Genomic DNA, 25,137 nt, shown 5'->3' with positions numbered 1-25,137 from the left:
TTCAAGTGGGAAAAACATCCACATTCCTATTCACCCTCCTCTTGAGTGACACCAAGCAGCCACCTGCTGCATGGTTTCATGATGCGCTGATTACTTTCAAGCAATCTCATTACACCGAGGCGGTCTTCCACGTACCAAGTGGTCTATCCACCTCTTGCCATTGCAGCCCTTTGACCCTGCACCCAACTGTCCTTACCCCTCCATATAAACCTCTCCCCCTTTTCGTGGGGGTTGCCTATGAAAGGTGGGGAGGGTTATCTCCAGTCACCCACCTGATCACCTTACTTAGCCCTGAGTGATCAAGCCCAATCATAAGGGGATGTGGCAGGATAGAAAGTATTGGAATGAGGAAGGCAGACTCACATGTCGAATGATTACTGGTATTTAATTGGGTGATTACTTCCTCATCCCTCTCCTTCCTCTTCCCAGTACTTGGATATATCCGGATGTTCCCCAGTGGCATAGCATCACCCTGTCCATATGGCCGGGATGCCTGTCACCCCCTCCCAACACAATCCCCAAGGATGGGAAGACGGACGCAGTTCTGAACTTTTGGAAGGCGGGAGAGAGTTACCCTCCCGGCCGTATTTATTAAAATATGAAACAAAATTAAAACATTAAAATAACAGTTTCATATCATGTACAATTTTCATTTATTACATTTTGATGAAGACATGTTCTTTGGCTAACCTTAACAAATCTCTAGTACAAAGGTTTTCCTAGCCGAGTCTAACATCCTGCAAATGCATACTTTCGAAATTAAAATTGTACATCCTAGCATTACGGGCCAACGGCAAGGTCGCAACCGGTGTCAGATCCCTACTACCAGAACTCTCCCCCTCACGGTGTGAGGGCGGCCGCGTAGAGGACTGTACCCTCTGTGCCAACTCCAATTTCCCTTGTCTTGCGGGGGCCCCCCATTTTAACTCGACGCCATCTTAAAGGTCGTCCGAGGACCCGTGTGAGGTGTCTGTAAGAAGGCAGCGTGGACCCCCCTCCCACCCCACACTGTCTATCACATCCGCCGTCGCGGATATCCGGGCCCCGGGAAATTCGTAGGAGGGGCATCTAGCCGCCTCCTCCCCTGGAAGGGGCCTATGGCCGTCTTCCCTTAGGCGACCCATACTTAGTGGGTGCCGCCTCCCCGTGGGAGGGGCCAATGGCCGCCTCCCCCCGTCGAGGGCTCACGTGCAACGAGTGGGTGCAGCTTCCAAGCACAGGAACAAGAGGATGCTTCTTCGGATTCCCGCTCTCTTTATTCCTCTTCGGGAGGGCGTGTACCCTCCTCCGGTACGCCTACTGGGCGTGGCCAACGGTGTAGGTGTCTAGGACAACCCCTCTTGGGCGGGAAAAGGCGCGCCCCGGCTACGCCACTTCGGGCATACCAGCCGTGACACGCCCCCCGCCCAAAATGGTTTCCCGGGGGGATCCGGGCCCCCTACCATACGTTCGGGGGGACCGAGTGGTCGCCCCTTTCCAAAAGAGTGATGCCTAGAACACATGCCCACTCCTGCATTTCTCCAACATATCTGTGTGTATTGAACAGAAATGAAAGCCTAAGCCTCCCTGAAGAACTCACTCTAGGACTATTGCAATCTAAACCCCTTCCTCCAAACCCGAGGGATCCCCTCTCTCCAAGCTCAAACATATAAAGATAAATAAAACTACAAGAGGTCACCTACATTTCCACCCTTCAAATGTCCATCATTGGAGTGCCACTAGTGTCAGCCTACGAGGTGCGAGTTTCCTTGGCGGACTTTCATTGAACCTGAATAGGGCGTTTTGTTGTTTATGAGACAGTGGATTTCAACCAATGCCTCAAGGTCAATAGTGAAGATGTCTTACCTCCATGAATTTTAATAAAGAAGTAGTCATATTGCTGGATTTAGCTGAGATAAATACCCACAGCCCTGGTGTACATATTCATATATATATTACATTCTGGCGATCGCCAGTAGGTAGTTATATTTAGGACCTAGTTTACATAGGAAAAGTGTTTTTTGACTTGCCTATATCTTTGGCACCGGTTTACGAATCTTCACTTAATCTTCCCAAAAAAAGGGTGTTGTGGGTTTTATTGTGGAAAGTTTCAGGGTGATTTGTCAAGCAGGGGCAGTAAAAAAGGAGGGGTAAAAAAAAGTGCTTTACCCATGTTAAATCCCTTAGGAATTTTAAACACAACTACAGACTGAACCGCTGAACAGAATTAAACCAAATTCGTCAGAAAGGTAGCTCTTGGTCCAGGAAGAGCCCTTTTTTGTTATTTGGTGTACATCTGTTCAGTAGTTTTCAAGATATTTAAAGAAAACCAAATTTGTATATCCATGGTCGTGAATACGTTGCAAATACGTCGCAAATACCCCCAATCTCATGAAGAGATCTAATGGCTGTCAACACTTCAACCAAACAAATGGGGGCAGTGTAGGAACACCCTGACCCCCTAGCTGCGGTAACACCCTGGGACCCTGCCAGGGCAAAAAAAGCATATTTTTTTAATTTTGCCAAAAACGCAGCATATTCAGCTCCCCCCTCCACCAAAAAAAGCAACATTTTCTGTGCTTGTTTATATTATAGTCCTCGAATGAGCCAGGTCCTGGGGCATGTGGCATTTTGAAAAAAAAGGAGGGAGCAGATGATCCCCACTCCTAAGGCTCTATTGAGCCCCAGGAGCATACCTCCCAAGGCTTTAAAATTATAATCAAGGGGGACTGCGTGGACCCCCTCAATGAGCTCATGGGAGCCCCAGGGACCACCACCCTGGGCTAAAATTAAATATTTAAACAGGCCATCTCCCTGGTTGGCTATGAAATATATAACAGTGGGAGAGAGCCGCGCGTCCCCATTCCTTGGCCATTTACGGCCCAGGGACAACCACCTCCCCAGAGCCAGCCTGTACCACTTCCTAAAACCATTAATGGTCTTGAGGACAGCCATACCGCAGGGTTGGCTCCTGCTATCTCCCAAGATGCCCACCCTTGGAAGATTGAAGTTTGCTTTCTCTTGGCAGGAGCTGTGACAGCTCCAGTCAAGCAAGAGCAAATAATATCAGCTCTCCCAGAGGGCAGGAGCATCAAAACTACTCCGGCTCGCTGGGAGCGGAGTTTTCATGGAAAACAGATGAAAAAATTGCTCCCACACACTGGGAGTTGCATTTTTTGCTGCTTCCTGCGTGAGGGAGAAATGGAGCTCTTGCTGGAGGCGAGTCCGCGAGGACATTGGGGCTCCCCCTGCAGTCCCCAACAGTGCTAGGAGTATTTAAATGTTCAATAACACCTGGAAGCACAGCCCGTTTGGCCCCACCCCGTCTACCTTAGTAGTATGCAATGGTATTCCTACCTTTTGCCAAGATGACGAACAGCTTAGCAAAAGGCCCCCCAGCGCATTTCCCACCAATTTTGGTGACACTCTAGTTGCTGCTTTCTAGATGCCAAAGAAAATGAGGACAGGAGCGCGTTGCGTGTTGACCGCTTTTTAATTGCTTTTTGTGTGCTGAATTTGTGCTGCGCGTAGACAGTTGGGCTTTTTTAAAACTCCCTCTTACCCGCACAGTAAATTGTGTCCCCCACCGCCGCTTGGCGGGCTTGGTTCCTGGGGCGGGCGCCATCGTTGAGAGGGGCAGAGCAGCTTCCTTCCGCCAGCGCTTGACTGCGCATGTGTCAGCGAGGGGACGCCTACTAAATGCTCCTCCCTTCCGTAGCGGGATCGCGGAGCGGGCGCGTCCTCGCGTGGCCGGAGTCGTGCCAGAGTCCTGCCCGTCTGCGCCCGTCCGCGACAGGACGTGGCTTGACTCTGACCCCCCTCCTGGCCGTACTTCTGTTCATCATGCGGTGCTACACCAGAGACAGTCTGGCTGCCATCAACCGGTCCTGGGTGACCTGTACTGCACCTCGGGTGGATCCCTTATGTGGCCCGTTTTCGTGTGGTTGCGGATGTTTTACCTTGTCTGCCCCCGTAAGTAGGAACTGCAGGGAGGCCACCCGTGCGGCCATTAGCCCACAGCCTTTTATCAGCTTATGGAATCTCAATGCCAGGTCGCTTGTTAGGCATCATCTAGACATTCGCGATCTGCTAGATGAGGAGTTGCCTGACCTATTCTGCGTGACGGAGACCTGGCTGCAGGATGCCGACACGGCCGTTGTCAATCTGGCCTTCCCGCCGGAATACTCGGTATTCACTTTAAACCGAGCTTCTAGAGGCGGAGGAATAGCTCTCGCTGTTAAATCCTGCTATTCTTGTACGTGGCATGGTCAAAAAATCCCGGGTTGCGAAAGTGCAATGTTCAAGGTAGCTATTACACCTAACTTCACCCTGTCGGGGCTATTGATTTATCGGCCCCCGGGGAGCGAAGTGGCCTTTAGAGCGGCGCTACCTGACGCCATTAGTGAACTGGCTACGGGGTGCTCCAATTTTTCCATCATTGGAGACTTAAATCTGCACTTTGACAACTTAACCAGCCCCTCGGTGTCCAGTTTTGTGGCAGATCTTGAGGCGCTCCAGCGGATTCAGCTGGTGGCACAGCCCACCCATTCAGGGGGTCACACCCTTGATCCGTTTTTTACTAATCTTAAGGAAGCCTGCATTACCAGCTACACACCTCTAGCATGGACTGATCATTACTTGATACAGATCCATTGCCCTACTCCGGCTATTCAACCCAAGCCAGTGGTGTGTTCGATTCCAAGACGACGCTGGAACAAACTTAAGCTGGATGAGTTTTTCCACCTCCTATCGGCTGACCCATTTGTCAACACGGGGTCGCCTGATCAGGTCTATGACAGGTTTTGCAATTGAGTATCCAGGGCTTTGGACACTCTTATTCCCTTGGTAGGCTGTAAAACTGGGACCGGTAAAGCCAGCCCCTGGTACGACGACTCACTGCGTGCATTGAAGGTCTCTTGTAGGCGTGCAGAGCGGGCTTGGCGTAAAGCCTACAACAGCACGAAGAAAGTTCTCTACCTGTCTACTGTGAAAGTGTATCACCGGGCGGTATGCAGAACTTGTGCCGCATTTTATGCTGCACAATTCAGGACTAGTTCGAACCCGTCTAAGGCTATTTTTAAGGTATTGAAAGACCTTACTGCTAAAAAGGTAACAACGACGTACCAGAGCTCTGTTGAGCACTGTGAAAAATTGGCAGAGTTCTTCCTGGAAAAGGTGAATGCCATTTATCGGGCCTTTCCTTTGGCCACTCCCTCGGCTAATCCATCTCTTAAGCCGCTACCATCTGAGGGATTGCATTCCTTTCCTATTTTAACATCTGATAGTCTAGACTCATTGGCCCGTCAAGTGAAGTCTGGGTCCCCAGAGGATCCACTTTGCCCAGATGTGTTCAAAGACCTAGCGGTACATGATATCTCACCGCTATGCTCTCTGATCAACTCGTCATTAACATCCGGCGATGTTCCACTGAAGTGGAAGCGAGCCATGGTTCGGCCTATCCTCAAGAAACCCAGCCTGGACGGTAGCAAGCCTGAGAGCTATCGGCCGATTTCACTCTTGCCGTGGCCGGCTAAGGTTACGGAGGCGCATGTTAATGCTGTCCTCTCGGAACATCTCCGCCGCGCAGATATCCTCGACGCGACGCAGAATGGGTTTAGGGCTGGTCATAGCACGGAGACGGCTCTGCTTTATATGGTGGAGCACCTTCGCTCCGTGCTTGACGCGGGACAAACGGCAGCGCTTGTGCTATTAGATCTGAGCGCTGCCTTTGACACCGTCTCGCACCCGATCCTTCTGCGGCGCCTAGAGGAGGCTGGTGTCACCGGTATCGCTCTCCAGTGGTTCCGGTCGATTTTAGCCAACCGGGCCTTTAGCGTGACCGCCCCACCTTACCAGTCCAAATTCCATCCGTTGAACCTGGGGGTCCCCCAAGGCTCCTCGCTGAGCCCTACGTTGTTTAATCTGTACGTAAGGCCGCTAGCTGAGGTTGTCAGGCAATGGGGTATGACGATGGTGTCATACGCCGATGACACCCAGCTAGCGGTTACGATCAGTGGGGATGCCGAAGTCGATGCCCCCAGGTTTCAACAAGGACTGCGGGTGGTCGCCAGCTGGATGACGTCCAACTGTCTCCAGCTGAATGCTAGTAAGACCGAGGTCATGGTCTTCGGCAGACAGCCGGATCTTTGGGGAGAGAGATGGTGGCCTGGGGATTTGGGTCCTGCTCCCATCCCAGTCGCCGAGCTTAAGAACCTCGGGGTCTGGCTGGACCCTTCCCTTACGTTTGTGTGTCATACCAAACGCACGGCGGCCTGCTGCTTTGGCATCCTGCGCGGGCTCCGTCCAGTGCTCAAGTTCTTCGATGCCCCCACCAGGCAACTCATGATCCAAGCCACTGTCATCTCTAGGCTGGATTATGCGAGTTCCTTACTGGTTGGTCTGAATCAGGCGGAGATTGGGCGTCTACAACGGATTCAGAACGCCGCAGCAAGAGCGGTGGTAGGCCTCCCAAGATTCTGTCCTACCTCCAGTACCCTGCGGTCACTGCATTGGCTCCCGGTGGCTCAGCGGATCCAGTTTAAGGTCCTCTGTGTCGCCTATAAAATTCTGAAGGGGTCCCCAGCTACGATTCTTATGGCCCTCCTCGCTCATTACACCCCAGCTCGACTCTTAAGATCTGCGGACCTAGAACTGGCTGTTGTGCCGCGCTTCAAGCGGAGTAGAGCTGGAGGACGCTCATTTCGAGTGCGCGTGGCGGTCCTGTGGAACTCCCTGCCCCCAGCGATTCGTGCTATGAGGGATCTGCTTTCCTTTCGCCGTGCGGTGAAAACCTTTTTATTCCCTTAGTTCGTTTACACTGTTTGTTTATTGTTTAGTTGTGTTGTGCAGCTGCCTTGTCGGGCGCCAGGACGCTCCTTAGCTGGAGCATCTGTGCGCCAAATAAAAACGCATAACATAACATAACATAACATCTTCACCAAACAAAAAAGCACTCGCTCCATATAGCTAACAGGCAATACCCTTGTGTGGTGGAGATTCACTCCTTTGTAATCTTGTTGTGTTCTCTATAGGAGTATTCATGTTATCACAGATTTCTAGATGAAGACGTACGAGGATCATTCAGATTGCCGAAACGCTCACAAGGTCACTGTAGACAATTCCTCATGGTCCATTATGGAGCTGTAGTGTGAAAAGCTCCCAGTTTAAGCTCAATCTCTGTAAAGGACAAATGATCCTAACTTCCTGGGCTTGGCAAAGGCACAGCAAGTGTGTTTTCTCAACAATCTGCATTGATGAACCATCTGAAATCCTTGGTGAAGGTGAATGCCTCGTTGATCTATTGAAGCGCAATCTGTAGTGACTGTTATGAGTGGATTCTTTCTTGGCTGCTCCTGGTGAGAGCAGAGTTCATGGTTCTCCCTTTAAAGTACTATGAGTTTGCAAAAGTGCAGAATCACCTGGCGGCTTCACCTGGTTGGCCCTTCCCCACCTACCTTAATAGTATGTAACTCACAGACCCATACACCCGCTCACACACCCACAAAACTATTCACACATCCACACAGCAGTTACACACCTAGTAACAGGTCCATACAGACTATCACACCCACTCACCAACTCATAAATCCATTCACAGACTCACTAGCACACCCTCAAAACTACTCGCATTCCCACTCATTCACACATACAAACACACACACCCACTCACAGACTCACAGAGCACTCACACACCCAGTCACCAACCCATATAGCCACTCACACACCCATGCACACACCCATACAGCCACTCGCACACCCACTCACTGACCTATACAGCCACTCACATATCCAATCAAAGGTTACAAGTAATAGTTAGGAAATAGAATTTTTAAAACTTTTGAAATTCACAAAAAAACAAAGGTTACAGGGATGTTAAAGCATACAGGGACGTTATAGTTAGTCTCAGATTTCACTCATACAAAGCCTGTGAAATTTAGCAGTTATAGTTGTCTGCGCTAACTATAACTTACGGCCCTGCAGTGCATTGCTTATGAACTCACATATTACATCACTCATGACATGGTCAGCGACATCACTCATGACATCTTAAATGACATCACCTATGATCCCTTTAACACCTTGGCTGCTAGGTGTTTTCCCCCCCAGTGCTGGAATTGCAGAGTTGCCTCTTTTCATGAGGAGCTCAGCTCGTCATAATCACAGCTCAACCGTGCCTCATGACGAGCTGAGCTCGTCATGAGCAGCGAAGGGGTTAAACATAATGCAGCCTTAGGAGATGGGTCCCCAGGGCCTAATGAGGCTCGTGGAGGGGGCCTCCCTGCCTTCACTCTCCTTTAAAATAAAAAACAGCCCAGAGGGATGGGGTCCGTAGGGCCTAATGAGGCTTGGGGAGGTGGGCTACTTTGTTCCCTCCCCTCTATTATTATAGTCTACTCATCCTGCAGCTATTGCATCCAGAAGCTTGGGAAGACTGCCTGCTCTTGATAAAGACCCAAGACCTCCCATGAATAGCGGAACTGTTCCCCTGAATCCTGCAGGATCTCCAAAGCAAAGTCTCAGAGGTCTTGAGAACTCCCAAACCCCGACATCTGAAGCCTCCACCTCACCTGTTGCCTTCGGCTCGAGTTGAAGTGGGCCTCAGGTGTCAACCCGGTCCCCAGCCCTCCAATGCTCGAGTTCCATCGTGGTTTCACCCCTCGGCGACTCCCCGACGTCACCTGCAGCCGCTGCATATAGGCCCCCATGACCACTCGATGCCTAAAGATACCTCTGCATCTGTTGCCCCCAGGTCAGGGAGAAGAGGACCCCAGGAGTCCCTATGTTCCCAAGCATCGCAAGCCTTGAACCTTCCAGATGGTTCACCCCGACTGGCCTTCCAGCCAGAGTCTACAGCATCTTTTCGCATTGACCGATCTCAATTGAAACCTATTGGGCTCCCAACTCTCTTTTTGCACCCTGCACCTAGTCATCCTCGTACCGCTGGTGGTGTACTGCTGATGCTGCCATGGACCTTGCCGTCCACTCACCCTAACTCCCGGAGAGTGAGCTTGTAAGTCGCTATACTATACCTGTTTGCAGAACTTGTCTTTCCTTCCAACGGATAACATTGCAGAACTCAGAAATTGCACTGTGTCAACTTTCTAAAGTGAAAAGAATTTATATTTTACGTATTTACCTGAGTGATTTTTTCTCTGATGCCTAAACATATATGAAGAAACTTGCTATTTTTATAAATTAGGGTGGATCTCCTTCAAGTCGTGTTTGTTATTTATTGATCATTATTTGCATTTGCAAGTGTCTTGCACTCCTCTTTGTTAAACCTAAGGCTGCTCGACCACACTACCCCCTAAAAGAGCACTTTGGGATTGCATAGCACACCCCTGTCCACTCATAAGGAAACCCCAGGACTCTTTACACAGTATACCAGATTCGTGATATATCACATAAAGAGCCAGCTTCCTACAACTGTACAAGGCAAACACTTTTTTTGTGTGGAAGTGCACATTGTGCAAAGAGGCACACCAATGGCAGAAGTGGGCTAGCCCCAAACCCCATGCTGTATGCTGCAGTTCATGGACCGAAAGTATGAATGACTCATTAAGAGATAAATGGATGAAGACAGCTGACTGAAATCCCTATAAGCATATTATGTATATGCTTTAATTCAAATGGTTTTGGCTACTGACAAGTATTGGTAAAGTCAATAAGTCTTGCCTTTATAATGGATTTGCCGAGATGTTGGCCTCATCAATGATTGTAAAGTACTGCTTAAAAAAAGTACAGAAAAAAATATTTCATAATACTGGAGGAAAAGCACATATCTTAGGGCCTCTCAAAACTGTATATAGAATTCAAAATGTTCAGTTTAATAAATGGTGTGGATTTTTCTTCAACTAATTTTTACTCAGGATACACTGAACAGAATATAAAAAGAAAAAAGGGATAAAGCCATTTGGTCATCTGGTGTAGCCCAGGGAGGTAGATTTATGGGTGTATAAGAAAAGGGTAATGCTAAGTACACCTTTCTGTTCTGGTGCAGCTGAGTGTGTGCAGCAGATGGCCCCTCCCTAAATGCCAACAAAATCATTTGTGTGTGAAAGCTTTTGCATTCATGCAACGTGTGGAACGCAGGAGATACAACAAAAACAACTCTAAAATTCTGCACTTCAGCCATACCCCAGCAGAGCCCTGTTGCTGTGCTTTAATAGACATGCTGGTTGGTGTGAGGAGCAATATAACAAGGGGTGGGAGGACACTTACTTGAGCAGTGGAAGATGAACACAAGGGACGGAGTTAGAAAACACATGCTGAATACAAAATAAAAATTTAGTTCCCTAAATGTGAGCAGTGGAAGGATACAAGTCAGCCATTCAAAAGGATTGTAAAGAGAATATGCAGCAGGGAAGGAACAAACACAAGAAAAGGAAGGCCATTTAATAAAAAGTAAGCAAATGATAGTCTCAATAAGGCCAATCAATGGTAAGTAATGAGCTGGCAGCAAGCCTACTGTAAGTTTACAATAGGTCTTTCTCAACTAGACAGCTTATGCTGTCTAATAGGCGAGACATAAAAAGGGAACATGGATGGTGCACAGTAAAGAACAACTACTAGCTAAGGACACCACTAAGTCCACACTTCTGTTAGGAAAATACAATCCTAAAACAGAATAAAAGCACAATATTGTACTGATATTCTGCTATTGTGTTGGTATTTTTTTTTTAGGATTGTATTTTCGTTGTCACTGCTACTGCCATAAATGGTATTTCACATGAATACTGAACACGGGCTTTAATGGTGCTTTTGCGTGGGGAACATACTCATGTTGCTTGGAATGCCTAACCGTGAGCACTTCAACCTAAACAATGGGTTCTTACTATTGTGTATTTCTTTATTGCTGTCTTCTATGAAGGTTCCCCACATTTTCTATTGTTCACATCTAGATTTGCACCACAAATGCTCTATTCTTTAATGTGTCTACTTTATTACTCAAGTATAGGCCACAGAAGTTTGATATTTTTGAGTGATTCATTTCCTTGTCCGAAGAAGGTGCATTGGCTCATATTAGTGCTTTTTTGCATGTGTTTAATTTTCTGAAAACATTCTTAGCTGTTAAGTTCTAGTGACAGTGAGACTTAAAGCAGTTCTTCTCAGTGTAATTGTATTATATTATTTATATAGTGCTTACTATCCCTAAGTAGGGCGCTGACGTGTTGGCCTACATGAGCAGCATGCTACACCATAGAGGGCGTGTGGGTGGAAGGATGTTGTTTATGCTATGATCCTATGTGTGAAGTATTTCCATGTCATGGATGATGACCACCGAGGTGCGGTTATCGTGTTTATGAGAAACAGCTCGTAGAAGTGTGTTGGATTGTGAAGTGAAATATACAGATGCACAGTTTTATGCTTTTCAGTAGGCTGTACACTTTGAACAACTCTGCAGGTCATTTATGGTGTTTCATACTATATAGGGCCTGATTTTGATCTTGACGGATTTGGTCCCTCTGTCTCTTTTCTGTTGGGAAACCCCGCTCAATGTAGATGCTGTGGGTCTATGGACGTTAGTCCAAATGTTTCCGCCGTCTCTGCCAGAATTTTCCTCCTGTGTCGATGGCGTCATTGGCAAAAGCAGCTGTCCGAGGGAGTTCAGCCAATTTTTCCGCTGAGCCAATTACAATGGGCCTTCCCATCAACGTAACTGTAGCGGGTAAATATCTACACCTTAGGTGGCAGTTTAGAAGGGATTTAAGATGGAAACTTACCTTTTTTCCCACGAAGTTGGAATCAAAGGTAACCTTCTTATTTCACTTGTTTTCTTTTGAATTGTCTGTTTACATTTGCTCTGGACTCATGCATTTTTTAATTTATCGTACAAGCAATTTTTACTAATGTGTAATGCACATGTGTGTGTAATGTTGTTTAAGAAATTCGAAGAAACATACACCTGTATTAACTTTGTTTTATTTAAATTTGGTGCAAGCTTCCATTATGATAATGGACACTTACACAAAGATTTACATTAATCAAAACTCATAATGTGTTCATACAAGTGTGTTTAATTCTTTTATGTAAATTATCAAATTATAAACATATGCATTACACATTTTTGGAATAATTTAAATTCAATATAACTCAGTAATTGTGCTAGACAAGGTAAAACATCTTTTTGAAAATAAATGTAAAATCAATGTTAGTTCTAACCACAGAATAGAGTACTGCCATTATTTTTACTGATGGTGTTATTGATGTTGGATTCCTAATGTGAGGCAAAAGATATGACTCCAGCTGATGACGTAAATCAAGACTAGTTTGCCTATTTTTTCTGAATTTTTTGATAATATCCCATTCTTCCATGGTGGCAAGGTCTGGAACTATAAATAAAAATATAGCATCAAGGTTTGGACTATACATAGGTTCTAATGTATTTTGAAAGTATGAAAAACGATTCTTTTATAAAATAATACTTTTTGGTTTGTCGTTTTTGTTATTTTTTTTAACTTTAATTTTTTTTTTTAAGTATTACCTACATATAATTAATTTATGAATAAACAATCTTATCAATTTTTACTTTTTAAAATGTACAATGAAACTGAAAACATTGAACAAATTGGGAAAAGAAATACAACACCATTCATTGAATTTGTATTTTTTTATGAAATTCAACACAAAAAAATACAAACAAACAAGATTAAAAAAAAGAAACAAAAAATAAGTTAAACACAGTGAATGAAACTAAGATTGAAGAGCCACAATTGTTTGAAAAACAATGTACAAAATACAACTGGCATCAAAAAGATAAATGTGTTCAGAAAATAGTCCAGAGTGAATGCTGGTTATACACTAGAAGAAATCAGGTTCTTTGTCTCTTGTTGGTGGTGGAGGTCAGTCTATCCTCTCCTGCTGGTCCAGATGAATGTCCCCTCTTGAGGGGGACTAGTGGATCCTCAGTGGCAGGGTCCGAGGTGAATTTGAATTTAAACTTTATTGTTTAGTTAATTAAAACCATAACAATTTAATTTACAGTACACAACCAATATTAAAATTTAGGGACTCATTAAGAAGAAAAAGAAGTCACATAATTGTTGAGTATAAACAGAATAAAATCTTAATAGTTTTTCTCCTAATACTAAAATCAGAATAAAAGAAAAAGAGACAAGAAGTTAGACCATTAACATAGTTAGACTCAAATAGTTTTAAGGGGTTTCTCAAAGGCCTGCAAGAACTTTACCAACTTGCAGTTTATTTGAGGCGCTGTTGAATCCAAGCCTCCAATGATGGCAGTTCTGCAAGTACGTAATCTCTTAATCCGAAAGATATTCTTTAAAAAGAATGTTCGTTGCCTGGTCAACATCTTACAGTGGCATATTATATGAATTAAATCTTCTTTTGTGCTACCACAGAGACGACAGGTGACAACTTCAGACTGTTTCCAAGCGGACTCCTCAACTAAGGTTGGGAATTTACCAAATCTCAGGGCCATCAGCTTTTTTTTGATAAAGATAGAATAAATAGTATCCAAGTAGGCTGCCGGGGTAAGTGACTTGTAACTATTGATCACGGCCCAGGAATGGGAACGATGGGAAAACATTTCTTTGTCCGTAATCAATGACTGAAATTTGCCCACTTTATTTATTGCCTGTTTGAATGAAGCGAATGGCAAATTTTTATCCCAAAGATTTGCAGAGCATTTTACCTCCAATGCCCGCGATAGGAATTTGTTTGCCTCAGATTTTTTATGAGTTTCCAGCTCCTGCCATAGAAATTTATTAAGATTATTAGCGGTTGCTTTCTTCTTAATCTGGTACCACACCTTGATGTATGAATAGAGTCTTCCCAATGATTCGTCCTTTAAGCCAAATTCTAGGCGCATTTGCGCTGGAGAAGCAGAGTTGGGAAGTCGAAGGACCTTTTTATAAATTTTGGTTATTAAGTTATTTAAGAGGACCGAATCCTTTCCATGCATTGCTACACTTGCATATGTCAAAGTGGGAAGGGCCTTATTTGCAATCACAGTTAGTAGTGGTTTTAAGGATGGACCTTCCAGTTTCTTCGACAGAATGCTTAGCCCAAATATTAAAGCTCCTGCTCTTTGAGTCAGATATTTTTTTCTGGTTTTTTAGGGCGAGCTTATCATCGATAAAGTATCCCAGGTATTTGTAATTTGATACCTTCTCCAACTGTTTTCCTTGTAACCAAATATTATGATGTGTTAGACGACGGTTAGTAATTAACATTGTTTTGGTTTTAGTTGCGTTTAGAGCCAGCTTGTTTGCAGACAGGAAAACTGAGAGTTCTGTTAGTAACCTGGATAGATCAACCTTCGTTAGACTCATAAGGACAATATCATTGGTATATGCCAGATGTTTGAGCTGTAAATTGCCCAATTTCGGCAGATGTGCATTACAGGTATTTAATTTCCCGGAAAGATCTGAGATAAAAAGATTGAAAAGATGAGGAGCAAGGACGCACCCTTGTTTTAAGCCAATTGATGTAAATACTTTTCTCGATACACGGGAACCATCCCCCAGTTTCACTTGAGTCCAGGTGTCAGAATAGAATAGCAACAGGCCCCTTAAGATACTCTCTGGTATAGACCATGGGCCAGATGTAGGTGTCCATTTACCAACCGGTAACGGCCGATTTCGGCTGTTACAGACCGGTAAATGGTCATTCCTGATGTAGGGGCCCTATTTTACCGATTCGGTAAATTTACCGAATCGGTAAATACCGATTCGGTATTCCACATTGATTCCTATGGGCATCAAAGGCCCATAGGAATCAATGGGGAATACCGATTCAGTATTTACAGAATCGGTAAATACCGAATCTTACCGATTCGGTATTTACCGATTCTGATTTACCTACATTTCCCCCCCTCTAATTTACCACTTCTTAAATACCGAATCGGTATGATTCGGTATTTAAGAAGTGGTAAATTAGAATAACCTACATCTGGCCCATGCTCTTAATTTCATCCATAATAAATTTCGGTCCACACTGTCGAAGGCGGCTTGCAAGTCTATAAAGCACAAGTTCAAATCCTGTTTGCTGCGTAAGCATTTTTCCACTATCATGTTGATGGATAAGATATTTGATATTGTTCCGATCCCTTTTCTGAACCCCGTTTGATTAATAGGGATCAATTCTCTTTCACCTGTCCAATTTACCAAGTCGTTTAAAAGAAGCGATGCAAAATATTTTGCCTCTACATCCTGCAATGCTATTAATCGGTAATTAATCGGGTTAGTTCTTTTTCCACCTTTATATATTGGCATAACTATAGAGCCTTGCCAGCTTTCCGGAACTCGATTATAAATTTGCACATCTGCAAAAAGTTTCTCCAGAAGTGAACTCCAATATTCAGGTGCGTATTTGTAAACAGCTTGCGGGATGCCATTCGGCCCTGGTGCCCCGTTGGTTTTGCCCTTTTTAATTATTTTTATTATCTCGTCTGCAGTGTAAGGATCGTACGAGCTATCAGAACTTGAAGCTTTGCATGAGTTACAGGTTGATGGCTGACTCCCTTGTTCTTTATCTGTTATCATTTTGTTTTGATTTTTTAGGACAAGTTCATTACCTGAGGTTTTTGATGAGGTTTCTTTAAGTTTTGACGAAAGGAAAGACGCCCATTCAGTTTCCTGCACATTTGATGTAAGAACATTACAAGGTCTTATTAATTGATTTATTGTTTTCCAAAATGTATTTGAATTCGGGAGCTTTGAACTAAAGAGCAGTTTGGACCAAAAATTCTAATTTATCCTCTTTTTAAACTCCCAGACCTTCTTTTTATATAAATTTCTTTGTGCAAGAAAGGTGACCAATTGACATGCACCTTTATTGTTCAACTGCAACTTCTTACGAGCTCTTCGCAGATACCTTCGTAGGTCTTGTAGATCCTTCGATAGTTTTCTCTGTGAACCGTCTCTGTTAGTTTTCATTTCGGGTGACTTCATTTTTAATTTTAGTTTCTCCAGAAAGAGAGACCATGCTTGGATCTTATTCATTGGGGCGTTACCTAATTCATTCAACACGTCCTCTATTTTCGAGAACCACTCGATTTTATTTGAATTAGACCAATGTATGCGTTTTAAATTAATTGTATATAGATGACCTTCTAACATGTATGATGGTTGCATTCTTTCCATGTTGAAGTTGCATTGCATGATCACTCATCGGTTTGTATTCAATATAGGAGCTGATTACTAAAGGGATTATTGAAAGACTTACAATTGTAAAGTCCAAGGTTGATTGGGCATGTGGACCATAATATGTTTTTCTTGGAGGTTGATCTGCCTCTGTCCTCCCATTCAGGACACGCATACCTAAATGCTCTAGTTCTGTTACTAATTGAATCCCTAAATGATCCTTTTGAATTCTTGCCCCGCCTTGCATCTGTTGGGGAACACTCCAATGCATGTTATCAGCAGTTAATATATCATCTTCCTCTGGGGAGTATATCAATTTAGAATTGAAATCGCCGGTTATTATAATGTTCGTCGATGGCTCTGTAGTACGAAGGCCCATTCTTACTTTACACAATAGCGCATTCTTTGTCTTTTTCACTTGAGATTTAGGTTGAGTATAATAATTAATCAGGATTGTCGACTTGGTATTGCTTGCATTTTGTCCTGTTAATTTAATTAATTGGATACTTGGATCAGGAGATTTTAGTTGTTCAGAGTTCATTTTTAATGATGTTGACACATATACTGAAAGGCCTCCAATGGCACGACTATAGATCTTACATTTTTCAGCGGCAACAGTGTAGTGCATAAAGCCAACCAGAGCGATTTCTTCTTGTAGCCAAGTTTCTTGTAAAGCGATTATATCACAGTCGGCCCATTCATCCAGTGCGAATCCTTCCTCCAGTAATCTTTTTGCGCCTGCAATGTTCCATGATAATACATGTATGTCATTACATGCTGTTTCATTCGCCTTATCTTTAATCGGTCAGATCTTCCGTTTTTCATTTAGCGTACTCGGAAGCCATTTCCAGTTATCTTTAGATAGTTGTGAATCCCCAACTTTATCGGCTTCCAATCTTTCCCGAGTATGAGCTGCATCACTTCTACCCTTGGCATTATGTAAAATTGAGTAGACTGACTTATGTGGATGACATTCTGTGATTTTCCTGGTGAGTTGCACACTACAAGGTTTCTTCAGTGGAAACGGGTAGCGTGGGGAAGTGGGCTGTGATAATTGAATGCCCCATGTTTGAAAAAGGTCTGATCTCCCCAGGATTGCTTGCACTATGCCTAAAGTTTTCCATGTGGTCAGTGTTTGTTCATTTGTTGTATCATTGGACCCTTTAAGAAATTGACCCTGTTCAAGATCTGTTGATTTAATATCTCTTGGATCCTCAATTTCGGCCATGAGTTTCAGGATATTGCTCCTATTCAGTATATCATTACAACCCTGTGTCTTGTACTCAGGAGTCCAAATAATTTGATGGCACTCATTGCCAGATTTAGAAGAGGTGGGTGTAGATGTTTCCTCTTGTGGCAGGACCTCCCTTTCTGTGGCTGAGGCAGATGTAGTAGGCCTAGATGGTGTTGGACCACAGATGATGTTACTGGAAAAGCCCTGTACATATGGATCAAACAATCCTGCAGCACCCCAGTCGGAAAGCCCAAATTCAAGTTGAGATTTTCCATCTAAACATTGTGCTCTCTCTGCAACTGCTTCATCTCCCGGAGCTCTGTAAGGACCTGGCCCACCATGCCTTGGGAATGACTGAGGGATCCCAAGAATTGGTCAATGGTGGCCTGGGTGACAATTAACCCAGTGATCTCACTTTTCTGACCCACAGATTCCCTCCCGTAAACCTTAATCCCACTACCCTGTGCCCTTGACCTAGTGTGCCCCATCACACTGGGTCCTGGCTGAACTGGAGGTGGTGGAGAAGTTGGATTGACAGCAGCCAGGACCTGGGGGCAAAATATTGGTGTGATGTTCCTTTGGACACAGAAAGTGGAGATATCCAGAGGCTGTGATGTGGTATCAGCTAAGGTGGAAGGTGTAGGTGTAAGACAAGTGAGACTCACTGGAAAGGTCTGCCCAGGCAGACCAGATGGACCAGCCTGCTCCTCATCATCTGGACTTGGTAGAGTGAATTCCTCACTGAATGCTTGTTCTTGGTATGGAGTGGAGGTAGCATCAGTAGCAGTGGCAGATGGATGTCCACGTGTTGGAACTATAATAAATTACAAAACAAAAAATAATTATGTATGGATTATACATCAAATGAGGCAACCTAAAAAGGAAAAGAAATATATAAATATTATACATTTCAGTAGTATTATAATAAATTACAATAGTTGTTTAAATTACACACAAAACTGCTTCCAAAAAGCAGGTAAAATTATGTCCTGAAATGAATATAAAAAGTGAAAGTATACATAAAATATGCCAAACATTCAACACAACACAGTAGAGAGGAGAAATGTGACATAAACCATTCCATGGCCTAGCAGGGTAAATTTCTGAAAATTAAACAACTTAGAATGGATAAATAGCATTAGTCATCATATAAACCCTGTAAAGTACATTTATTCAAAACACAACTTATATTCAGCATTCAAAATAACCTGCATTTACATTTTTAAGTAAACAAACTTTGATTTGTGAAACAAATAACATCAATTCAATAAAATAACAAGAAAACAACAAAAGTAAACCCTAATAAAATTAAACAGTCATTTACAATAAAAAACACATATATGAAACATGTTATTAGGTGAAAAAGCACTTACAGTCACCATACAATCATGTTTAATGGAGATGGAAATCTGTAATGTTAAATACAACAAAATACATTCAAATAAGCCAAAACAAAAATGAGGAAAGACACACATATTGACAAAACATATTAACAATTAGTAAACAAGAGAAACAACAACAATGCTACAATTTATTTTAATTATATATATATATGTTTATATGTTTAAAAAGGTGCAAAATACAATAGCAAAGCTAAACTAAAAGCAAAAACTGCATTTAGATTTAATGACACATTTAAAAGCATAACTTACAGTCTCCACTCCACAAGGGGTTCCTGTCAAGCCTTCAGGATGTAGGATCAGCAAGACCTCCTCCTCCCAGGGATATGGGTGTTAGGGGGGAAAACCCCCACCAGTCCTCTGGGCCTCCAGGTGATGCTTGGAGACCAAGGAATGCACACTCCCCCACAGATCGTTGCACCTTTTCTTAATTTTCTCCTGGGTGTGCAGATTGTTTACTACAGCATTCACTCTGTCATCTATTCTGGTCCACATTTGCCTTTTTTGAGCTATAGTTCTACTTTGTACTTGGGGTCCAAACAATTGTGGCTCTACTCGAATAATCGCAATCTACCATGACTGACAATTCTCCCTCAGTAAAACAAGGATTTCTCCTCCCTGTCAGCATTAAAAAATAAACTTTAATAAATGTAACAACCCACAACAACAAAAGAAAAGATGAACAAGAAACATAGAAAGTACAAACAAACCTGACTTCACTGAAAAAGTACTCATGAACAATCTTCTGCTACAGTGAAATGGCAAAAGATCATGATCTGAAAATGAGTGTGTTTTATAGGGTGGTATGCAGGTGAAAACAATTAGCCAAAACACATTAGGTGCTAACATTCATCCACAAGCCACAGTAATAGTACAATGTTGAACGCGTCTCATAATGGATTCCCTCCATCAGGAATCTACTGCTAGCACTACACCAGCACAGCTGAGAAATCTAAATAGGCTCGGTGAAAACCTGCCACCCTGAGAGCAAAGGAATGATATTAGCCAGCAGAGGAGGCCGCAGCGTCGGCGGAGGTAAACCGAATATGCGACAGAAAACACTCTTGTCAACGCGGGCAGAGGATCAGCCAACCCACATCTAAATCTGGCGGGCGGGAATCCATTAGTTTGACGGAGAACTTGTAAACACAACCATGGAGGGACAACGAAAGTTCGGCCAAGTTCTGAATCAGGCCCATAGTCTGCTAAGCTGGTTACTGCACTGGGTTGTCCAATCTGGAGATAGAGACAAGTGAAGAGATCTGTTGCACAGGGAATTTTTAGTGTCATCGCATATCTGAGTGTATATGTGAGATGTAAAGAAGTGGTCAGATTGTATAGATGTTTGGGGCCTGCAGTGAATGGACTATATTAAAGACCTCCAAAATCGTCCAGTAATATGTGACAGATCTCTTCAGTTATTCCATCCCTGTTCATTTGGTGATGTTTGTGTTTTTGGCTGTACAGTGCAGGGGAGGGACAACTCTCAAAGCAGATATGTATTATGTGGATTTAATAGGTATAAGTTTCATTTTGTTTCTGATACTGGATATTATGGTTTTAGTATTATTGTGGGGCACAATTTTTATATATGGAAGTACAAGTCGATATACTAGTACAGCAAACTATAGGTCAGCCCTCTTTTACTTACCTGCATAATAAAAGCAGTTTGCTGGTTGAGATGCTTGCAATTCATAAGTTGTGAGCTGAGGATTTTACATGAGGGTGTGACTGTTTTCTGGACTCCAGTGGCTGAAGGCAACTGGTGCAGTTATCTAGGAAATAGCAAAGATGTAACCTGTCTTTTGAAGTGCATATACTCTTGGGTGCTTCTAATGCTGGCTGGTAGTGCGTTCCAGAGCTTGATGTCTTGTACCGAGAAAGCAGTGATTCCTACGGATTTCTTATGATAAGGCCAGGGCCGGCTTTAGCGCTGGTGGCGCCCTGTGCACCAATGTCTGTTGGCGCCCCCCCCCAATGACCACCTCTGCCACTGATTCCCTCACCACCGCCCTTTAATAGTGTCTCTAAAGTCTCCAGAACCACTGTCTCTCTGATTCATTTAAGTTTTAGAGCACCATCCATACCAGTAAAAGGTGTCAGAGCACTTTCCATCACACACACATTGTACAGAGACAATCATAGGTGTGCAAAGTCAGTGTATAGGAAATGTTACATCAGACAAGACTACAAGGTGTACTGTAGGATTAACATGTCATTGATACTGGTAGGCAATATAGTTTAAGAGTCCTTATTCTGGAAAAGCACAAATTTGAATTTAAAATGTAACACCATTGTTAGGGGTTCTCTTTAATAACAAAAATTGTTTTCCACCCAAATAAACACTTTTGGCAAGATTAGGATAATGAAAGACTGGGCAAAAAAGCATATAGCTCTAACCTATACATTGCAGTCTACACACAGCTCTTTGATGACAGTTAATAGCTCAATGTTCTATATTACGATTTTGACTTACAAACGACAAGTAACAAAAGGAGCTCTTTTACAGCAGCAGTAACCCACTAACCTATTTACATCACATGCACTTTGTTATCTGCATGTTACACATTCTTAGCAGCAGGCACTTTAACCTTCTGCGCTACCTTTGGATGAGTCAAAACTTCCACTAGACAAACCTCCAGTCTCTTTCCAGGAACACGTTAATCACCAGAGTTATCTTGACGTTTTAATTGATGCCTATAAAAATGAATAGAGGCCAGGAACACGTCAGCAGGTTGGTGCTTTTAAAATGATAATATTACTAGTGAAAATGACGTCCCCACCCCAAATCAGCGCCCAGTGCGGTGGCACTGATCGCACCGCCCTAGTGTCGGCCCTGGATAAGGTGGTATGATGATAAGTGGTGTTGGCCTGGAGCACAGGGGTATATATTTTGAGTGGGGAAATGTGCTTTCACAAAAATGTGCATGCCCTTCAGGCAGCACGGATCATTCTGTTTATCCTCCTACATAAGCTTAGACTTACTGGGTCAAACACCTCACATCGAAATGCTATTAAACAGGATATTGAGACAAACAAAAATTGACCCCGGCGAGTCCTGCTGCATGCCCACGGGCAGGGGCTCAAATAGTGCCCCTGATGAAATCCTGGAGGGTCTGGCTACAGGGATGGTGCAGGCATGTCTGTGGCCACATTAGTTGTGATCTGACACAATTAGGGAACATGACTCTGCCCACTTCGCTTGCATCTGCCACAATCAGGAAAAGTGATTTTGTCCAGGCACACGGGTACTACTCTGCAGGACTGTGGTATTTTGGGTAATAAAGACAGTACTTGCACATCTTAGTATTCCTTACTGAACTAGGGCATCAGTTGAAATTCTCAGCAGAAACATGGTATATGTCCTGAGATAGCTCCTGCCCACTTGGGCAGCCCCTTTATACAGCTAATGGAATACTGGCACCTCTCAGCAGGACATTTTTCTATTTCTGGGACAGCACTGGCCAGGCTCACCCGAAATTTCCCCTTACCTTAATGAGTCTGAAGGGTAAAAAGGCCAAGTGACACCCCTGGGAGGGCATACCTGAGCCTATGCTAATTTGGTATTACAAACTATATTCCGCACACGCAGAAACAGAGAGAACCAAACACATGACAGTAAGCGGGGCTCGGAGTGTTAAAGCGCATATCCAGCCTGCCTGCTCCTATGCACATACAGCCTTATTCATCAAGGCCAAATCGGCTCGCAAAGGGCCAGATTCTGAGAATCTGGCCCTTTGCGAGTGCGATTTTTGCATTTGGGATTCAACATCCCAAATGCAAAAATCGCTATTTGCTAATTCGCATATTTGCGAGGATTTACATTTAAGGAATCTCTATTTGAGATTCCTTAAATGTAATTCATCATCCATTTTACAATTGTGAAATCGCAATTTCAGGCCGCAATTTACCGTGAGGTCAAACCTCGTGGTAAATTGCGAAAACTCAGAAAAATGCATTTAAATGCATTTTTCTGAGTTGCACGTTACACACACACATGTCCTTTGGACATGTGTGTGTGCAACACCTGTGTTAATTTCCATTGCAGGGGTGCTACAGGGTGTCCTTTGGACACCCCTGGCACCCTTGTACTCGCAATCTCATTTGCGATTAGCTAATTGCTAATCGCAAATGAGGAATGACTCCCCATGCATTCCTATGGGCCTTTTGGCCCATAGGAATGCATGGGGAGTTATTCCTTATTTGCGATTAGCAATTAGCTAATCGCAAATAAGGAATCAGTGGGAATCGCAATTAATATTGCGATTCCTACATGATTACCGTTTTGCGAGTCTCAAATAGCGATTCCTTATGATTCGCTATTTGAGCCTCGCAAGACGGCCCGTTCATGAATCAGGCTGATAGTTATTAAAATTGACAAAAGGCTAAGAAGCACCGAAGAGTGACACCCAGCATCTTAGCTCCATGACTACAAAATGTGATGGGGGAGGGGACTGGTAGGGATGGATTTAAGTAACCGAGACACGCTTAGGGCAAGACTTTTGTCTCACTTCATTAGAACATGTCATTATAAACCATTGATAGCGAATAAACTTGAAGATAATCACTCACAGATTTCTTTCTTTACTAACTTAATTGACATGCTACTTCCAGTAAATAATGACTTTGTGAATAACGTGATCCATCCTCCCCAAATAAAGGCAATCATCAAAGGAAGGATACACAATGGATCCAGCATCAAACACTGTGAATAGGAGTATAGAGGGTGAGAGCACTGCAGAATCCCCAAAATAAACATACTGGTGTTCAGAAAGAGAATGAACAATAAAGATGTCTTAAATTTTCGCTTTTATCTTGTCACATTTGCTGTGTGTTCAAAGACCAAGGTCAAATGTTAGATTCAGACTTGTGGCAAATCCCTGCTTATTCTTTTCAATCGGTGATTGAGGAATACTTTCTTTCTCTGACAGCAATTTTGTAGGATTTTGTAACCTGAACTATGAACTAGGGTGTCGATTAGGATGGCAGATGGACCTGCGTCCGTCCGCCACCCCCGAGGTGGAGGGACCATCTGCAGGGGCAGCGGCGTTCCCTCCATAGGAATTAGGATGTGACCGCCACCCTGGCGGTCACATCCTGTATATTTAACATTGCGGCGGGTGCTGCTTAATGCAGCACCCACCGCAAAGTTAAAAATGCATGCTTTGCGTGTGCATGCACAAACGGCAGGCACCGCTCGGTGCCTGCCTCTTTGTGCATGCACATGCAGGGGGGTAAAATAGGTACCCCCCATGTGCACCCCCCACCCCCCAACATCCTGGGGGCATGCAAGGGGCCCCCAGAAGCAAAGGTCCACATGCTTTTCCACGGCGGAATATTCGCCGCGTAAAAGCATGTCTCCGGACCCATCATAATATGGCTCGTGGTGTCTTGCAGACACCGCCACCATATTGTGGTCCAGACCCCGTGGATCAGCGGCGGACGGACCTGCCATCCGCCGCTGATCCCTCCGCCATCATTATCTGGCGGTGGGTGTTTTCAAGGACCGCAGCGGTGAATCCGCATCCTCCGGGCCGGCGGTGGCTTCCACCGGCCTGGAGGATGCGGATTCACCACCATCATAATCGACCCTTAGGTGACAGAGTTGCCTGGCATACATGGAGTGTGAAAGGATACACTATAGGATGTCTATTGTTCCACAACAAAGTTGAAATAACTGTAAATGAATTACAGATTACAAGTCCTGATTTTAAGAATTAGTTTAGTAGGTTTTGCGCTGGCTTGGTACATGTGGATGAGACTTACCTGGCATAAACTTAAATCCTTGCAGGGCTCGTCAACCTTCCATTTTTAAGAGGATTTTTATAAAATTCATGAGTTGAGTGGTGATCTAAAAAAGCACCAAAAACTATTTATTTTGTACTGTTTGCTATAGAAATGGTCACCAGTATAACTGCACAGGCACACCTGCAAATATGCAATTATAATGATGAACCGAGGCCTGTTCACACAGGCAGGTTCTCATAACATTACCAAGCCAAGGGGATCTAGCCAGAAACAGCAAAATACAGTTCTACCACCTACTGACTGTGCCCCAGCTCGACATACTCACCCTGAACTCTCTGGCACTCAATTACTGGCGTTTTGCACAGGTGCCTGTGTGCCTATCATCACACACAAATTATCCACTTTTTACTTCTAAATACTTTTGTCTTATTTTATGGACCTGAAATAGATCTTTAATGCCTCGGTCGGTCAACTTACTAAGCAACATTACAGAGTGCAACAATGAGTCTGCTGGTTCCCTGCTGAGTCTGCTGGTGTGTACTGGTGTCCAGGGGGCTGCCTTTAGTTTATTGCCCGTTACTACTACAGTACACAACTGTGTTAAAAGGCACTACTTCCTATCACTAACCTTATGGGTTTTGTAACCTAAACCAGAGTGCAAGTCAAAGTC

General features: G+C 43.9%; 1 protein-coding gene across 1 annotated transcript in view; it reads left to right on the top strand.

Annotated features, from left to right (window-relative positions):
- PTPRE (protein tyrosine phosphatase receptor type E) overlaps nucleotides 1-25,137 on the top strand; it is a 934,466-nt gene that overhangs the window by 403,782 nt on the left and 505,547 nt on the right. The gene's annotated exons all lie outside the window — the stretch shown is intronic.

The sequence above is a fragment of the Lissotriton vulgaris genome, chromosome 5 (assembly GCF_964263255.1).
Source record: "Lissotriton vulgaris chromosome 5, aLisVul1.2, whole genome shotgun sequence".
Lineage (NCBI taxonomy): Eukaryota > Metazoa > Chordata > Amphibia > Caudata > Salamandridae > Lissotriton > Lissotriton vulgaris.
This window is presented reverse-complemented; position numbering and strand designations above follow the sequence as displayed.